We start from the raw sequence: 19,367 nt of genomic DNA, 5'->3' as shown, positions 1-19,367 counted from the left end.
TGTGAGAGCATCCTGTTCATCATTTCCCATAAAACAATAATATTCTGTCACAATCACAGACCACAATTGATTCAACCATTCCATAAATGATGCACATTTATTTTACAACTTTTTGCCCTGAGAACAGAGTTGCTATGAATTTTTTTTGTTCACATGGATCCTTTTCCTTTTTAAAAAAATATCTTTTGGGATACATGCCTAGTAGTGATATTGTTAGTGTTATTGCAAAATTTTATAGTCCTTTGAGTAATTACAAGCTGCTCTACAGAACAGCTGAATAAGTTCACAATTCTACCATCAATGCATTAATATCTCATTTCCCCCACATTTCCTCCAACATTTGTCATATTCCCCCTTTGGTTCATTAGCCAATATAATAGGAATGAGATAATACCTTGGAATTGTCTTAGTTTGCATTTCTCCAATAAATAGTGAATTAGAGACTTTTTTTCTATGTGACTATAAATAGCTTGATTAGTTAATCCGAAAACAGTTAATATATTTTGATCATTTATCATTTGGGAATGGCACTTTTTTATTTATAAATTTGACTCAGTTCCCCATACTTTTGCGAAAGGAGGCCTTCTTCACAGAAGCTTGTTTCAAAATTCTTTTCACAATTACTATTATTTCCTCCTGTATATTCTATCCTTTTTATCCTTCATCCTATCCCTCCTCAAAAGTGATTTGCTTCTGATTGCTTCCTCCCCAATATTGCTGTTCTTTCTCTTACCTTCTCCCCTTTTCTTAGTCCTTCCTGTCTTACTTTCCTGAAAGGTGAGAGAGATTTCTATATTCATATTAAGTGTGTGTAATTTCCTCTTTGAAATAATTCTGATGACAGTAAGATTCACTCACTATTCCTACTTTCCTCATCTTTCTCTCCTCTATACAAGTTTTTTTTTCCTTGCCTCTTTTATGACATAGTTTATACCATTATAGCTGCTATTTTCCCTTTCTTCTGGTATGTTCCCCTCTTATACCTTAATTGTTTTTTAGATATTATCTCTTCTTATTCAGCTCACAATTGTATCCTGTCTGTCTATCTATTTATCTATCTATCTAATCTATCTATCTATGTATCTTCCTTCTAACTGTACTAAAAATGAAAAAGTTCTTATGAGTTACAAATATCATTCTCCCGTGTAAGAATATAGACAGAAATAGATTACCCTTATTAAGTCCCTTATGATTTCCCTTTCATAATTACACTGTTTTGCTTTTTCCTGAGATCTGTTTTTGGAAATCAAATTGACTATTCAGCCCTGATCTTTTCTTCATAAATGCTTGAAAGTCCTCCATTTCACTGAATATCTACATTTTCCCCTGAAGGATTATACTCAATTTTGCTAGGCAGGTAATTCTTGGTTTTAGTTCTAACTCCATTGCTTTCCATAATATCATATGCCAAACCCTCCAGTCCTTTAGTGTAGAAGCTATTAAATCTTCTATTATCCTGACTGTGGTTCCACTATACTTGTTCCTTTCTGGATGCTTGTAATATTTTTCCTTAACATGGGTGTTCTCGAATTTGGCTGTAATATTCCTGAGAGTTTTCATCTTGGAATTTCTTTTAGGAGATGATCAGTAGATTCTTTCATTTTCTAATTTATCTTCCAATTCTAGAACATCAGGAAAGTTTTCCTTGATATTTTATTTTTATATTTTTTGAATGTAAAAATGTTTCCCAGTTTATTTTTTATTAAAGCTTTTTATTTAAAAAAAAGATATGAATGCGTAATTTTTTTTTAATATTGACACTTGCAAAACCTTTTTTTTCCCCAAATTTTCCCCTTCTTCCTCTCACCCCCTCTCCTAGCTGGCAGGTAGTCCAGTACATGTTAAATATGTTAAAATACATGTTAAATACTATACATATATGTATATATATATACACACACACACACACACACACATATATATATATATATATATATATATATATATATACACACATACATACACATATTTATAGTTATCTTGCCACACAAGAAAAATCAGACCAAGAAAGAAGAAAAAGAAAAACTGAGAAAAAAAACCAAACTGCAAACAAATAAGAGAGAGAATGAGAATGCTATGTTGTGATCCACACTGTGTTCTCACTATTCTCTCTCTGGGTGTAAATGGCTCTCTTCATCACTGAACCAGTGGAATTGGTTTCAATCATCTCATTATTAAAGAGAGCCACATCCATTAGAAATGATCACCATATAGTCTTGTTGTTGTCATGTGTAATGATCTCCTGGTTCTGCTCATTTCATGTAGAATCATTTCATGTAGCTCTCTCCAAGCCTCTCTGAAATTATGCTGCTGGTCATTTCCTATAGAACAATAGTATTTCATAACATTCATATAACACAATTTATTTTTGCATCTGTATTCATTAGGGATATTGGTCTATAATTTTCTTTCTCCATTTTTGTCCTACCTGGTTTAGATAGCAGTACCATGTCTATATCATAAATGGAATTTGGTAGGACTCCTTCATTCCCTATTTTTTCAAATACTTTGTATAGTATTGGAGTTAATTGTTCTTTAAATGTTTGGTAGAATTCACATGTAAATCTATCTGGTCCTGGGGATTTTTTCTTAGGGAGTTGATTAATAGCTTGTTCTATTTCTTTTTCTAAAATTTAAGTAATTTATTTAAGTTAATATATTATTATAGTTATATTAAGTAATTTATTTCCTCTTCTATTAATCTGGGCAATCTATATTTTTGTAGGTATTCCTCTGTTTCTCTTAGGTTACCAAATTTATTGGCATAAAATTGGCAAAGTAACTCCTAATTATTGCTCTAATTTCTTCTTCATTGGTGGAAAGTTCTGCCTTTTCATTTTTGAGACTAACAATTTGATTTTCCTCTTTCCTTTTTCTAATCAAATTAACTAAAGATTTATCTATTTTGTTGTTTTTTTCATAAAACCAACTCTTAGTTTTCTTTATTAAGTCAATAGTTTTTTTTTAACTTTCAATTTTATTGATCTCTCCTTTTGTTTGTAGAATTTCAAGTTTGGTATTTTATTGGAGCTTTATAATTTGTTCTTTTTCTAGTTTTTTTAGTTGTAAGCCCAATTCATTGATCTTCTCTTTCTCTATTTTATGCAAGTAAGCATCTAGATATATAAAATTTCCCCTTAGTCCTGCTTTGGCTGTATCCTACAAATTTTGGTATGTTGTCACATAGCTGTCATTCTCTTGGATGAAATTACTGATTATGTCTATGATTTGCTTTTTCACTCATTCATTCTTTAGGATGAGATTATTTAATTTCCAATTATTTTTGGGGCTATTTTTCTCTGGCTTTTTATTGAATGTAATTTTATTGCATTGTGATCTGAAAAAAATGCATTTACTATTTCTAACTTTCTGCATTTGATTTTGAGGTCTTTATGTCCTAATATATGGTCAATTTTTGTATAGATTCCATGAAGTGGTGAGAAGAAAATATAATCCTTTCTGTCTCCATTGAACTTTCTTTCAATCTATCATATCTAACTTTTCTAGTATTCTATTTACCTCTTTAACTTCGTTCTTATTTATTTTGTGGTTTCATTTATCTAGTTCTGAGAGAGCAATATTGAGATCTCCCACTATTATAGTTTTGCTATTTCTTCTTGCAACTCTCTTAACTTCTCCTTTAGGAATTTAGATGCTATAACACTTGGTGCAAATATGTTTAATATTTATATTACTTCATTATCTATGGTAATATTTAGCAAGATATAGTTTCCTTCCTTATATATTTTAATTAGATCAATTTTTGCTTTTGTTTGATCTGAGACAGGATGGCAATCTGTGCTTTTTTTTTTGTTGTTTTTTTACTTTACCTGAAGCATAATAGATTCTGCTCCAGCCTTTTACCTTTACTCTATATGTATCATTCTGCTTTAAATGTTTTTCTTGTAAACCATATTGTAGGCTTTTAATACAGTCTGCTATTTGCTTCCACTTTATGGGAGAGTTTACCCCATTCCCATTTACATTTAAAACTACTAATTCTGTATTCTCTGCCATCTTATTAACCCTAAATTATATGTTACTCTTTCCTTTTCCCCTTTCCCTCCTCCCCAGTATTTTATTTATGAGCAATACTTGTCTCAAGCAGTCCGTTCCCTTTAGATTCCTCTCCCTTCTTATATCTTTCCCCTATTATTTTTGTTCCCCTTCTATTTAGCTTACCTCTTCCCTTTTCTATAAGGTAAGAGAAGTTTCTCAGTGAAACCAAATATATCTAATATTCTTTCTTTGAGCCAAATCTGATGAGAGTAAGATTCACACAATATTCATCACTCTCCCTTCTTTCCCTCATTTATAATAGATTTTCTTTACCTCTTCTTGAGATGTAATTTCCCTTGTTTTACCTCCACTTTCCCTTTTTTCTGGTACAATCTTCTTTCCATCTCTATTTTCTTTTTTATGTCATAACAGTAAAACCAGATTATGCATGTATTCTCTATGTATACCCATAACAGAAATACAGTTCTCAAGAGTTTCTTTTTTTCTTTTTGCCTTATGCTTCTCTTGAGTTCTATATTTGGAGGTCAAATTTTTTGTTTAGCTCTGGTTTTGTCATCACAATAAATGAAATTCACCAGTTTCATTAAATGTCCATCTTCTTCTCTCAAAAAAAAAATGCTCAGTTTAGTGGGATAATTTATTCTTGGTTGCTTTCCAAGTTCCTTCACCTTTTGAAATATCAAATTCCAGGCCCTTCAGTTCTTTAAGGTGGAAGCTGCTAAATTCTGGGTAATCCTTATTGTGGCCCCTCACTTTCTGAATTGTTTCTTTCTGGGTGCTTAATATTTTTTCCTTGGCCCAATACCTCTGAAATTTAGCCATGAAATTCTTTAGAGTTTTAATTTTGGGGTCTCTTTTGAGCAGTGTTTGGTGAATTCTTTCAATGGATATTTTTCCTTCTGATTCTATGACATCTGGGCAGTCCTCTTTAATGATTTCCTGAAAAATTATGTCTGGACTTTTTTATTAATTATGGCTTTTAGGGAGTCCAATAATCCTTAGATAATCTCTCCTAGATCTATTTTCCAGATCAATTGTTTTCCCAATTAGGTATTTTATATTTTTTCTATTTTTTTTTGTTTTTTTTTTTTTGACTGATTCTTTTTGTCTCATTGAGTTATTCATTTCCATTTATCAGTTCTGAATTTTAGTGAATTATTTTCTTCATTTATTTTTTCTTACTTCTTTTTGTATTTGTCTAATTGAATTTTTAAATGAATCGTTTTCTTCTATGGGTTTTATTTTTCCATTTCACAAATTTTGTTTTTAAGGAGTTATTTTCTTTTTCTGTTTTACAAATTTTGTTTTTGGGGGGAGTTGTTTTCTTTTTCCATTTTATCAAATCTATCTTTTAATGAGTTATCTGACTTTTCCAAACCCTCTTGCAAAGTTTTCATTTTCATTCCCCATTTTTCTTGTAGCTCTCTTTTAAGACCCTTTTAAATTTCTTCTAGGAGAGCCTTGTGTGATGAGTCCTGAGTTATATCACCCTTTGGGGCTTCATCTAGAGATAATCTGTTTTTGGTCTCCTCAGGGTTTGAAATCTGTTCTTATTTCACCATATAAGCTATCTGTGGCCAGAGTTCTCTCTACTTTTTTACTCATTTTTTTAAAATTTCAGTCTGCTTTTAGGGCAGGGGAAGTTTTCCAAGCTTCCTCTATAAGCTGTGGCTTTCTCTATAAGCAGCCACATCTGTGCTGGATCACTGCTGACTCACTTCCGGTGCAGGATGAGCGTGGCTAGGTCCTATGAGATTCTGGTGGTTTGGGTTTCATTATTTATCTTTTGTATTTGTGTTAAATGTTTCATAATTCTCTGTTGGTCTACTGGCTTCCAACCAAGGCAGAGTAGCTAACACTATTATAGATTTCTGTAGATTCCTCCCCCCAGATTTTCCACCATAAGAAGTCTGCACTACCCCAGGACTCTGCACTGTTTGCACTGGTGTCTATGCTCAGACTGCTTGCACATGGCTGCCTTCCCCTCTCCCTCCCTGACCTGCATTTCCAATTGAAACAGACCTTTTCTGGCAATCTTCAAAATTATCTTCTTCTGATAATTTATTGTATTCCCAATAATCATGGATTCTACTGGTCCATAACTAATTCAAAGGCTGAATTTGCTAATTAGACTGAGAGTTGTAGAAGAATATCAGAAAGAATTGTGTGTCTTCTCCTTCATCTAGGTTTTGCCCCTGGAAGTCTTCCACTGAGGTCCTAATATTTTCTTAAAAGATGATGTCTAGGATCTTTTTCTTTTGGTCATAGCTTTCAGGTAGACCAATAATTTTGAAATTAATCTCTCCATGATTTATTTTCCAGATCAGTTTTTTTTCCAATGAGATATTTTACATTGTTTTCTATTTTTTCATTCTTTTGGTTTTGTTTTGTTGCTTCTTCATTTCTCATAAAACCATTAGCTTCTATTTGCTTAAAACTAATTTTGAAGGAATTAGTTCTCTTAGTGTGCTTTGGTACTTCCTTTTCCATTTCATCATTTGCTTTTTAAGGTAGTCTCCTCCTCATTAACTTTTTTTTTTACTTTCTTTTGCATACTCATTTCTCTTCTCTTTCCCTCTCCCTCTCTCACTTGATTTTAAAAAGCCCATGTAAGATTTTTTATAGCATAAGACCAATTCTTATTGTTCTTAGAGTCTTTACATGTAGAAGTTTTGATTTTGTTATCTTCTAGATGTGTCTTGATCTTCCTTGTCACCATAATAACTTTTTGTGATCAGAATCTTTTTTCTATTGTTTGTTAATTTTTTCAGTCTATTTCTTTTCTTTTAACTCTTTGTTTAAGTAGGCCTCTGTTTCCCAGGTAGAAGGTGCTATGTCCCAAGTTTCAGAAATTATTGGCTATTTATATGATTTGTTCCTTGACCCCCTTAATCTTTAATATTAGATTATTTGGTTTCTTAATTTTAATCTATCTTTCCACTGTACATTGTTGAATGTAATTTTTATTACATTATGATCCAAAAAAGAATATATTTATTATTTCTTACTTTTTGTATTTGTTTTTAAGGATTGTATGTCATATTACATGGTTAGTATTTATGTACAAGCTATGTGCTGCTGAAATAAAAGTTATATTTCCTTCTGTTCCATTTCTGTTCAGTTTTCTCCAAAAGTTGTCATAGCTAACTTTCTAATATTCTGTTTACCTCCTTAGTTTTTTTTTTTTTTTGAATATTTTGTGGTTGAATTTATCAAGTTCTGAGAGGGAAAAATTAAGGTCTCCCACTAGTCTAGTTTGCTGTATATTTATTCCTATAACTTATATAATTTCTTCTTTAAGAATTTGTATGTAACAGTACATGGTGCACATATGCCCAGTATTGATATTGCTTCATTGTCTGTGGTACCTGCCAGGAAGATGCAACTTCTTTCCTTATCTTCTTCAGGTCTATTTTTGTTTTTCTTTTGTCTGAAATAAGGATTGCTACCCCAGATATTTTTTTTAACTTCAGTGGAAGCATAATAGATTTTGCTACACCCCTTTTACTTGTTTAAGCTTCTCTTGGAAGTCAACTTTTTGTTTCAGTTTTTTAATGAAAGCTTGTATTTCATTGAATAGTCATTTTTCCCATTAATGCATTAAATTTAATTTTGCTGAATAAATGATTCTTGATCATAGTCCTAGCTCCTTTGTCTTTCAGAATTACTTACACCATCATCCCCAATCCTTTAATGTCACAGCTGCCATATCCTGTGTAATCCTGGTTTTGACTCCTGCATATTTGAATTATTTCTTTCTGGTCAGTTGCAGCACTTTTTCCTTGACTTGATAATTCTAAAATTTGAATGTAATGTAAATTTATGAATGAATACCTGGAGTCTTTATTTGTGATCTCTTTCCTAAGATGATTGTTGGATTCTTTCATTGCCTATATCCTAAGAGCCAGTGGGGTATTTCTGCATTTCCCTGAGGCTATAATAAAGCACTTGGTGGTCTGGTCTCTGGAGGCTGCCTTTTTGTCTAGGCTGAAGCATGTGAAGTTCAGGCCACTGAAGAAAGTCTATGGGCTACACCAAAGCACATGGTCTTTCAGAGAACTGGAGTCTACCAACTCCCTTGGCTATACTAAGGCACTTACTTGGGGGGAGGCCCTGGGTGTTAGCATTTTTCCACTCCACTCCACTGAAGCTCAGAATCTCTGATTTGCTGAGGTGATACTTGCTACCTGTTAGCTGGAAAGGTTCCTATTCTGGAATGCCTCCCTCCACTTTACCAAAGAGAAATAGACCCCTCCTGCTGATTTTCCAAGTTTCTTGAATAAAAGATTGTTTTACCCTGTCTCCTTGCTGGTTCTACTGTTCATGATCCTCTCTTGGGTCACTAGTTTGTAATTGCCTGGAGGGGAATATGGGAGAGTTATGGTGATTCACTAGTCTGCCATTTGGGCTCCCAGAAGTCTTTGTCCTCCACTGGGTTTTGGGGGGGATTTTTTTACTCATTAGATTATATCTAGGATCTTCCAAAAAAGAAAGGAGCAAAAAAAAGTAATGTACTTATCATACAAATGAATCAGGTATGGGACAGGTAATTTACTCCTACATAAAAAAGGAACACAAAACAAACAGACAAAAAGAACTAACAAGTACAAATTACCAGAATAGGATTCAGTAATTTATTTAACTACCATCATAATCTGCAAGGAGGCAAATATTCAAGCCTCATTAGAACACAAAGCAATTGACAGGATTGCTAATTAAGTTTTTATTTTTTCACCTCAACACTATATTGTCAAAGCCATTCTTGTACAAATCTGCTGGTGGAATGACTAGGCTTGAGCCAAATCTTTTAATTGTGGATGTCCTTTTAGTCTACTCTAGTAGAACTAGCTGTTTTACTCATTGAACTAAGAACCTTAAGACCTTGTGAACTCACACGTTTGTCCCTACTCCTCAAGAAGCTTCATATACAATATGAGGATTCCTCTATACTTACACTGTTAGAATGTAACTGTTTCAGCAATGAGTTACACATAGTTGGGAACCACCCACAGAAAGCCTTCACATGGTCATCTGGAATCTTGAGTAGTGAGTCTGAGCATACTCCATGAGGATGAGAGAGATAGGTGGAGCTGTAAATTATTCATACATTTCAGAATTTATGCAAGAAGTCAGCAGAATCTTTTTTATTAAAGTTTTTTTTATTTTCAAAACATATGCATGGATAATTTTGCAACATTGACCCTTTTAAACCCTTGCGTTCTACGTTTTCTTCTCTTTCCCCCCACTCCCTGCCCTAGATGGCAAGTAATCCAATATATGTTAAACATATTAAAATATATGTTAAATCCAATATATGCATACATATTTATATAATAATCTTGCTGCACAAGAAAAATCAGATCAAAGGGGGGAAAATGAAAAAGAAAATAAAATGCAAGCAAAAAACAAATTTAAAAAAAAGAGTGAAAATGCTATATTGTGATCCATACTCAGTTCCCACAGTCCTCTCTCTGGCTGTAGATGGCTTTCTTCATCACAAGATCATTGGAACTGGACTGAATCATCTCATTGTTGAAAAGAGCCATGTCCATCAGAATTGATCTTCACATAAACTTGTTGCCATGTACAATGATGTCCTAGTTCTGCTCATTTTACCTAGCATCGGTTCATGTAAATCTCTCCAGGTCTCTCTGAAGTCATCTTGCTGAGCATTTCTTATATAACAATGATATTCCATAACATTAATATACTATAATTTATTCAGCTATTCTCAAACTGATGGGCATCTACTCAGTTTCCACTTTCCTGCTACCACAAAAAAAGGCTGCCACAAACAGTTTTGCACATATGGGTCCCTTTCCTTTAAGATCACCAAAATCTTTTATATTTTTCTGTGCAAAATAAGATCATAGATTTAGAACAAGAAGAGATTGTGCAAATTCTTTAATCCAATTCCCTAATTTCATAGATGAAGAATCTAAGGTATATAAAAGTTAAGTGACTTGCCCAGGCTCATACAATTAGCAGAAACTCAAGACAGGATGTGAGTCCATGTCTTCCTACTCTAAAGCCAATGAATACTCTATGAATTACTTCAAAGAGATAAAAAGGAAAGAAAAGTTCCATATTATAAAATTGTAATAATGTTTTATAGCAGCAAAAACTCTAGATTCAAAATAGGTAATGGCTAAACAAATCAGTATATGTAAATATAATGAAATGTCATTATGTTGTATGAAATAATAACTGTGGAACTCAGAGGGAAAGACTTGTATGAACTGATGATGACTGAAGTAAGCAGAACCAAGAAAACAATATACAAAATGATTAAATAATATAAGTGAAAAATATAACCTAAACTGAAAGATACATAATTGCAATAACCAATGTTTGCCGTCAAAAAGAGTTGAAGCAATGCACTTTCCTCCTTTTGTTGGAGATTAATGGGACTATGCATACAAGATGTTATGTACACTTTCAGAAAGGCAGCATGCTTCTTGACTTTGTATTACTTTTTTTTAACTTCCAAGATGCATATGTGCATGTGTATGTATATATGTATACGTGTGTGTGTGTGTGTGTGTGTGTGTGTGTGTGTGTAGGACCATTTTGCCTTAATCTTTTCTTATTTCTGTGACCTGACCAAGGCTCTGAACTCACTTGGATTAGATTCAGTTTTGGAAGCTATTCTAAAATAGAAGTATATCTTTAGCTTATGTCAATCCTCTCCCAGAATTTACTTTGAGAAATCTATAAAAGCTTTAGCTCATGTCTTATTTCTGAGAAAATGCTAGCAAAAGAGCTCTCCCTTTGGAATACAAGGTTTTTCCAGGTGTATGTTGAAAATTATCTATGCATATATTTTAAAAATAAAAAAACTTTAATAAAAAAATGTGTATGTTTCTTGCTAAGTTCCTATATCTGGTGGACAGGATACTCTCACAACTCAGTGGCAGAACTCACAACAGACAGCTCACAATACTCAGCCTATAATCACAGTGTAACTTTCCAAGTATTCACATCATGAATTTAAAGTAGAAAGGGATTTCAGAGCTCATCTAGTCTAACATTTTAAAGATAAAAAAATAAGAGTTGTAGGAACTAAGACAAGGTCACATAGGAAATGGCAGAGGGCAAATTCAAAGCCAGGTCAAACAACCACAAATATAAATGTTTTTTTTCTCCCATGTTGCTTTATTCTTTTATTTCTATTTTTTGGCTGCCTCCTTTCTCCTTCCCCATAAGGGAATGATTTTGTCTACATTCACAGGAGAAAAAAATATTTCACACACATAGGACTAGTAGACATTTTCCATCCTAGATAAAAATCAAATATGAATTCTATGTTCAAGAGCTCTAAGACAGTTCTTTGCTAGATGATAAAAGTTCAAAGAAAAGTCAAATTTAGAGAACTTATAAAAGGCACAATGAAATGTTCTCTCTATTACTTATTCTCTGAAGAGTCTGGATTTGCTCACAGGTAGATCTCTAATATAGTTTTGAAAAATAACTCAAACTCTGGGAGGAGATATTTTATGCAGCGTGGTAAGAAAACTCTGATATTTTCCTGTTTAGATTTACTGCAATTTCTTCCTCTCAATGTGGCTACTGCTTGCTCCATCAGTGAAATGGTGAATTGTCTCTGACAGCAATGAATTCATTCAATATACACTTAAACCCTCCTAATTAGAGATTTTTCTTAACTCTCAAAGCACATTAATCATGTAACTTAGGAAAGACTTACTATGACCTTCTTTGGTATCAATCTTTGAAATACCCCCCCCCCCCGATGTGAAGAAGTTGTCTGTAATCAAAAGAATCATCAAAGTCTTAAGCATGAGACTAGTATTTTCCATGAGAATTAAGGAAAACAGAACAGGAAATGAAATCAGAGGAATTTCAAATATGGACAAAGGAAATAATGCAATCTATTTAGCACATTGTGAGAACATACTCAATCTGAAATATTAGACCTTTATCCCAGCTCTAATCAAAATCTATTGGTTTTTGAGGGACTCTGTTTTCCCTGACTGTAAACACACACACACACACACACACACACACACACACACACACACTGAAAACTCTTTCAATATTCTAGAAGTAATTATTAAGTATCTACTATGTACCTCTGCAGAGAAATTAGTGATAAAGAACCTGCAGTCCAATGGGAGGATTAGAAACAAGCACAGATATTGAATAATTCATATTATAACATGCTAATATTATTGGCTAGATTATTGGCAAGGTCTGAGGGGGAAGGTCATTATCAACAAGGACACTCAAAGATATATTCATGGCGAATAGGAGGAATTTAATATGAGGTTTAAAGAATGGGTAGGAATTCCAATAGACTTGTGACAGAGTCATCTGCATCCAGAAAGAGGATTATTGGGACTGAATGTGCATCACAACATATCTTTTTCACTTTTTTGTTTTTGTTTCCTTGCTTTTTGTGTGTTTTTTCCCATTTTTTTTCATTTTTGATTTGAATTTTTTTGTGCAACATGCTAAACGTAGAAATATGTATAGGAGAATTGCACATATTTAACATATATTGAATTACTTGTTTTCTAAGGGAGGGAGGGGGAAATGGAGGGAGAAAAATTTGGAACACAACATTTTGCAAGGATGAATGTTGAGAACTCTCTTTATATGTATTTTGAAAATAAAACTTTTTTTTTTAAAAAAATGGGTAGGAATTTGAGAGAAACAGAGGGAGAGAAGACACCTCAAAGCAGAGGAAATTATGTGGGCCAAGGTATGAAGATAAGAAAGTGGAAGTGTATGGGAGAAAAGGGAAAAAAGAATAAAGTCAAAAATACACAACAGAGAACAAAAGAAAACCTACAACGAAGCAAAGATGGATAGTTCTGAACACAACATGTAGTATTTCTTATATAGATTTTCCTGTAATTTAGAATCTTATGCTGTACATATGATAATATTTTTTTCTTTTCCTTCTTTGCATTTAAGGTTAAATAAATAAATAAAATAAAAATTACTTTGTCAAATGAGTGGAGAATAAATTGGACTTAAGTGAGATAAGTTAAGGAGAAGGTTATTTCAATAGTTCAGATGAGGGCATACTTCAAAAGATGGAAAAAGGTACTGACAGTGTAAAAAATGTAACAGGTATATGTAAAGGTGCAGAAACTCACATTTGATGGGATTATAGGGGAAATGAAGATGAAATTTGGAATAAGGCAGGAAAGATAGGGTAGCATCAGATTGTGGAAGACCATGAATGGACATATGGAGTAGTATAACATTCCTCAGTAGATACCAAGTAACCACAAAATATTTTTGAGCAGGGAAGCAATGTGAGAAAATAAGAAAAATTAATCTGATGGTGGCATGGAAAAATTGGAGTGGGAAAGAGAGTAAGAATGGGAAGACTTCTAAGGAGATTGGTACATAACAGGTACTTAATAAATGTTTATTGATTGCCTACCTTTTGCAATAGTCCAAGTAAATAGTAATCATGGGAACACTTTGATCTTGATCCAATCCAACCATTCTACTAAATACCAACACAGATATCTTTCTGACTGACTTGTGACCACGTGCATTATTGCCTCCCACCCCTAACACACATGCCTCATATTCAAAGAATAATAATAAAATCAACATTATCATCTCTTCTGAAAACTAAAATGACATTCTACTGTGTTTTTGTTGTATTCAAAGTTTTTGGGAATCTGGATACAGACCACTTACTCCAAAATTTTTCCTTTGGCCTTACTCCCATGCCTGATAATATCTTTATCCTTGGTCAATTCTGTCTCTTCTATTGTACTCTGTATAAACCTTCATTCTATTATTTTTCCTTTTGACCTCTTCCTCCTACCCTTCTTCCATCTTCTTGCAGTCATATGAACCTGGGTTTATGTGGAATACTATTCCCTATATTACTATTACCCTAGTCACTCTGAAGTAATTAATATACCTTTTTTCCAACATCTACTTCTCTCTCCACCCAATCTAAAACACTGCACCAGGAGAAATAGTAAACATCTTTCCCATTTCTCAGGGCTACTTTCAGGCCCTCTTGGCTACTATTTTCATTTAGTGAATGTCCCTTGTTTAAAATTTATTCCATTCTGATATATTACCCAATCTATTATCCTAGGGGCTTTGTAAAATGGATCTTGGGTCTGATCTCACAATCTTTTCTCAAGGAGTTCACTTCCTGGTCACAATATTCTTTTACATTACAAATCATTTCTTTATACTCTTTTTTTTAAAACTAGGAACTTCAAGTATTATATTGATATCCCTCCAAAAATGCTTACTTAACTATTCCATCAATTTCCTCAATTCTTAGATCTACAGCTTTCCTCCATTAACAATATGGGTTAAACCTTCTATGTGACCATCACTTACAAGAATTATTTATACCCCAGAGGTATATATATTATACCCCAGCCAGAATTCTTAAATTCCTATATCTGACCATAACTTGTTCACATATAAGCTCTCCTTATGGTCTCTTTCCCTCCTAAATCCATTATTTGCTCTCACCTCAACTTCTTATTTTTCCACCTTTCTTTGCTTTCCCATGCCATCACCCATGCTGTGGACTCTCATTAATAATCCCTTTAAAATCTCACCTTTTCAGTTAAACAATTCAATTTTGGATTAAATCTTTTGCCACTAGATATATCCCTCTTATTAATTTCCAGACTTCAACCCTACATGATTCTTCCCACCTCTTTTCTTTGCTCCTGTTTACATTCTGTGAACATCTCTAGAAGTCATATTAGTGTGCCTGTTGGATTCACTACAAATTTTAGTTTTCTGTTCTCAACTTGACTTTCACTTCTGTGTCCAGCATTTTTATTTTTTCTGAACCTGTTCTCTATTGCATTCCCTGTAGCAGTTGCTCCAAACCTTATTTCTTTTTTTAATATAACTATTTATTGACAAAACATATGCATGGGTAATTTTTCAACATTGACACTTGCAAAAACTTCTGTTCCAACTTTTCCCTTTCTTCCCTCCATCCCCTCTCCTAGATAGCAGGCAGTCCCATACATATTAAACATGTTGAAGTATATGTTAAATACAATATAAATATACATGTTTATACAGTTATCTTGTTGCACAAGAAAAATCAGATTTAGAAAGAAGGCAAAAAATAGCATGGGAAGAAAAACAAGAATGCAAGCAAACAAAACCAGAAAGTGTGCAAATGCTATGTTGTGGTCCATACTCATTTCCCAGTGTTCTTTCCCTAGATGTAGCTGGTTCTGTTCATTACTGACCAGTTGGAACTGATTTGGATCATCTCATTGCTGAAGATAGCCACTTCCATCAGAATTGATCCTCATATAGTATTGTTGTTGAAGTGTATAATGATCTCCTGGTTCTGCTCATTTCACTTAACATCATTTCATGTAGGTTTCTCCTAGCCTCTCTGTATTCATCCTGATGGTCATTTCTTACAGAACAATAATATTCCATAACATTCATATACCACAATTTACTCAGCAATTCTCCAACTGATGGGCATTCCAAACCTTATTTCAAACCACCTATAATTGTCATCTCCTCTCTAAAAGTGATGTAATAGAACTGTGTCCCCCTGATCTTTTGGGGCGTGGGCCTGGGTTGGAAAAACCCTGAATCTCAATACCTCCAGTCTCTGGGAGCATTCCCACCCTCTTAGATTGCTCCTAGCCCCAAGCCATAGAAGGCTAAATAAAATCAAAACTCTGTATCCCAAACTTTGCTATCTTCCTAATCACGATGCAGCCCATTGAGAGAAATAATTTCTCATTGAAAATAAACCAATTTTGCCAAACCTTGCTTGTATATTGGAACTGCAAATTTTTTCACAAAACCTGCTACACTAGCCTGGGGATCCCCATCACTGTTAGGGTACCCTTATCCCTCAGCAAAAGCAACTGAGGTCACATGTCAAGAACTCTCCTTCCAAATTCCATACTTCAAATCATTTCAGTATGATCCCTATTCTGCTGAGGGATAATTCCTTGTGCTAGCTTTTGAGGAAAAGAGGGCCCTTCTTTTTGCCATTTCCAATGCTTTTCCTTATGCCCTTGAACTTTTTCCTTCATTTCTCTTTCAGAAGATTGACTCCTTAATCATTCCCCCTCTGTCTTTAATTTATCCCTTTGTTTCTCTATCCTTCCCTATAGAGAGCTATCCATTATAACAAAAAAGTTTTTTTTTTTTTTTATAAAATGAAAAGGAGAAAAAAATTATTAAAACGCACTGTAGTTTTTCTCTTTATTCCAAACTCTTCCCTTATACTTAGCAATGTAAACTTAGATTTTCATTACATTTAATTTTCGATCTCTCCTTACCTATTGCCTCCTTTCCCACTATTCTTCAAAACATATCCAATTGAGTCTAGCCTTTAAACAAACAAAGAAATCCCAAAACTCTTTCCTTGAGCCTGACATCTCCTTAATCTATTATCCTAAATCTCTCCTGCATTTCACACTTAAACTTCCAGAAAACAAAACAATACAAAGACATAACTGTCTATCTTCCTTGTCTTTACTTTCCCACCCCACTCACTTCTCAACTTGAAATCTGGCTTTTGTTCCCCTAATTTGATAAAAATTGGCTTCTGCAAGATTAACAACAATCTCTTCATTTTAAAACCCAAATGACCTTTACTCAGTTTTTATCCTTCTTGACTTGTCTGCAGCATTTGACATACTTGTTCAACCCTTAGTTCAAGATACTCTTTTTTGCTTTGTCTTTTAGTGACAGAGATTTGTCACTAAAAGTGACAAATCTCTGTGGTGTTTTTCTTTATATTTGCATTCATAACACATCTCTTCAAAGCTTCCTTAGTGTCTTATGTAGGTAGATTATACGTTGATATCCTGCCTCCTATTTATGGATATACCATAGATTCTGCCTTGGGCTTTTTCTTCTTCTTGCTATATAATTATTCTTGGTGGTTTCATGAGCTCTCATAGAATCAAATATCTTCTATATACAGATGACTCCAAAATCTATATATCCAGCCCTCATATCAGTTTTAGCTTTGATTTAGCATCTCTAATTTCAATTTGATATCTCCATTTAGATGCTCCACATGGACATTTCAAACTCAATATATCCAAAATGAAGCTTATAATCTTCCCCTTCCCTAAATTCACCCATCTTCTTAGATTCTCAATTTTTATTGAAGATACCTTAGAAGCCATTCTTAATGCTCTCTTCTTACTCATTCCTCATATCTAAATCTTTTTAATTTCACCTCTTAACTTTTCTTATTTATACCTTTTTCTTTCCTTCCTTTTTTCCTTCTTTCTTTTTTTCTTTCTTTCCTCCCTTCTTCCTTCCTTCCTTCCTTCCTTCCTTCCTTCCTTCCTTCCTTCCTTCCTTCCTTCTTTCTTTCTTTCTTTCTTTCTTTCTTTCTTTCTTTCTTTCTTTCTTTCTTTCTTTCTTTCTTTCTTTCTTTCTTCCTACCTACACAAGCCAGCCACTTAAAATCATGCCACTTTTAAATCTTAAACACAATCTTTTTTATGGCAAAAGAAATACTAATAGCATCAAAAGACCAACACATTAAAGCAAAGAAGGAACGATAGATACATCACAATCCATACAACAATTTGAGTCACACATTCCAGTCAATGCACCCAGAATTTTTGATGGAGAATGGACATTCATTTATAGAAAATTAGCAGGAAAACGTAAGTGAGTAAAACATATGTGTTCAAGGTAACCTGTAACTGCATCTGTAAGCTTTGCTGATTTCTTTCTTGACTACTATTTTAAAATATTTCTTGATTAATGTGGCTTATGTACATGTAATGTAGCTTACATGGAACTTTCTACATGACAGAAGTTACTGCTTCAGAATAAAATATACATATGGATAGGTTTCAATTCCATTGACTATATTTGCATAAAGTTTATCTGTATGTTATTTACATTCTATTACTATGTCCCCTAGGTGAAGCTGTTAAACAAGGTGGATTTTGCTGTAAATTAACCCTGAACTTGATACCTTGACTGTTCATGTCCAGAGAGATGACTCCTCCTTCCTTCATGTGGACAGAGCTTCTCTGAAAATTATTCCACTTCCAGGGACTAGAACAATGTGGAATATCTTTCCTTTCAAACACAGTATGATCTGTTTTTCAGGAAAAAAAATAACCCTTATCTTGTTTGCTCTTAGTTTAGAGTTATGCAGGCTGGTATATGTGAAGGAAGGAGGATTTGCAGATATGTTTTTTTTTTCCTCACGTTCTTTTGGCAGGTTTATAAAAACCTAACACAGGTTTCCCTACCCTGCTTAGCTAAGCTAGGCAAAATGTTTCTCTCACTCAAGAAATGGGATACTCCTTTAAACCATTCTTTTACTCTCTATTTTTGAGAATTAAGTCAAAAACAACAGAAAGTTTAGGAGGTCTGGTGGTCAGCATGGTTTAATTATATGATTAAACCTTAGGCATAAAAGTGAAGACTGCAAGGGAAGGTTACTGCTCTTAAATACCTTTTCCAAACAACCCAGATACCAATGGAACAGATACAGCAAAGGGATCAACGAATGCCAAGGCAATTTGCTTTTCCCTTGTAATGCCGGAGAAACTGAGGCAGGAGAGAGATTAGAGAGTTTTCAATAGTTTATTAATTGGAGAGTATAATTGACTGGACAGGACTCTCTTCTCAAATTATCCAGTCAGATAGAGATAAAGATATACTGGGACCAAGGAATCCATGTTGGTCCCAGGGCTGTCATCTCAAAGAATGAAGCAGCCCCGAATAAGAGCAGCCTCTTCCTTTAAATAACCTTAGAGACAAAGACCTAACCCCCCAAAAAGCGGGAAGGCTTCTGTCAGGTTGGGGGGAGACCATAACTCCTAAAAGCCCAGAGACAGGATGTCTGAATACCCAGAGATAAAGATATCAGTGAGGTATCTTGGAATATATTAGAGGGGTATTGTAAATTCTTGAGGACAGGGGAGGGTCAGGAGTTCTGCTCTCTTGTTTATCTTGCTAGCAATATATAACCTTAGAGTAAACGGTTCCCAGTCTTAATGGACTAGTGTGGGTTTTTACGACTAAGGGGATTTAACAGAACAGCTAAGGAAACTGAGACAAAGGAAACTAGTTCAGGGGAAACCAAGTCAGAACAGTTAAAGAGAACTGTGGCATAATACCCTGAAGCAGAGAAAGTGGAAAGGGAAAATTTTACTTACGTCTTTTTTTTCCCCACCCACCATTTTTGTCTGTTGTACAGCTTCTGTCATCTTATAGTTCACCCTCTCAGATCATTCACCATTGCTCTTGAGGAATCATCACAGATACTGAGGTTGTATCAACCTCTGACAACTTGACATTTCTCTTTCTTGATGCTTGTTTGCTTTGCTTCAGGTTTATTTGCTTGCAATAGC

Source organism: Sarcophilus harrisii, chromosome 2 (assembly GCF_902635505.1).
Source record: "Sarcophilus harrisii chromosome 2, mSarHar1.11, whole genome shotgun sequence".
NCBI classification, from domain to species: domain Eukaryota; kingdom Metazoa; phylum Chordata; class Mammalia; order Dasyuromorphia; family Dasyuridae; genus Sarcophilus; species Sarcophilus harrisii.
This window is presented reverse-complemented; position numbering follows the sequence as displayed.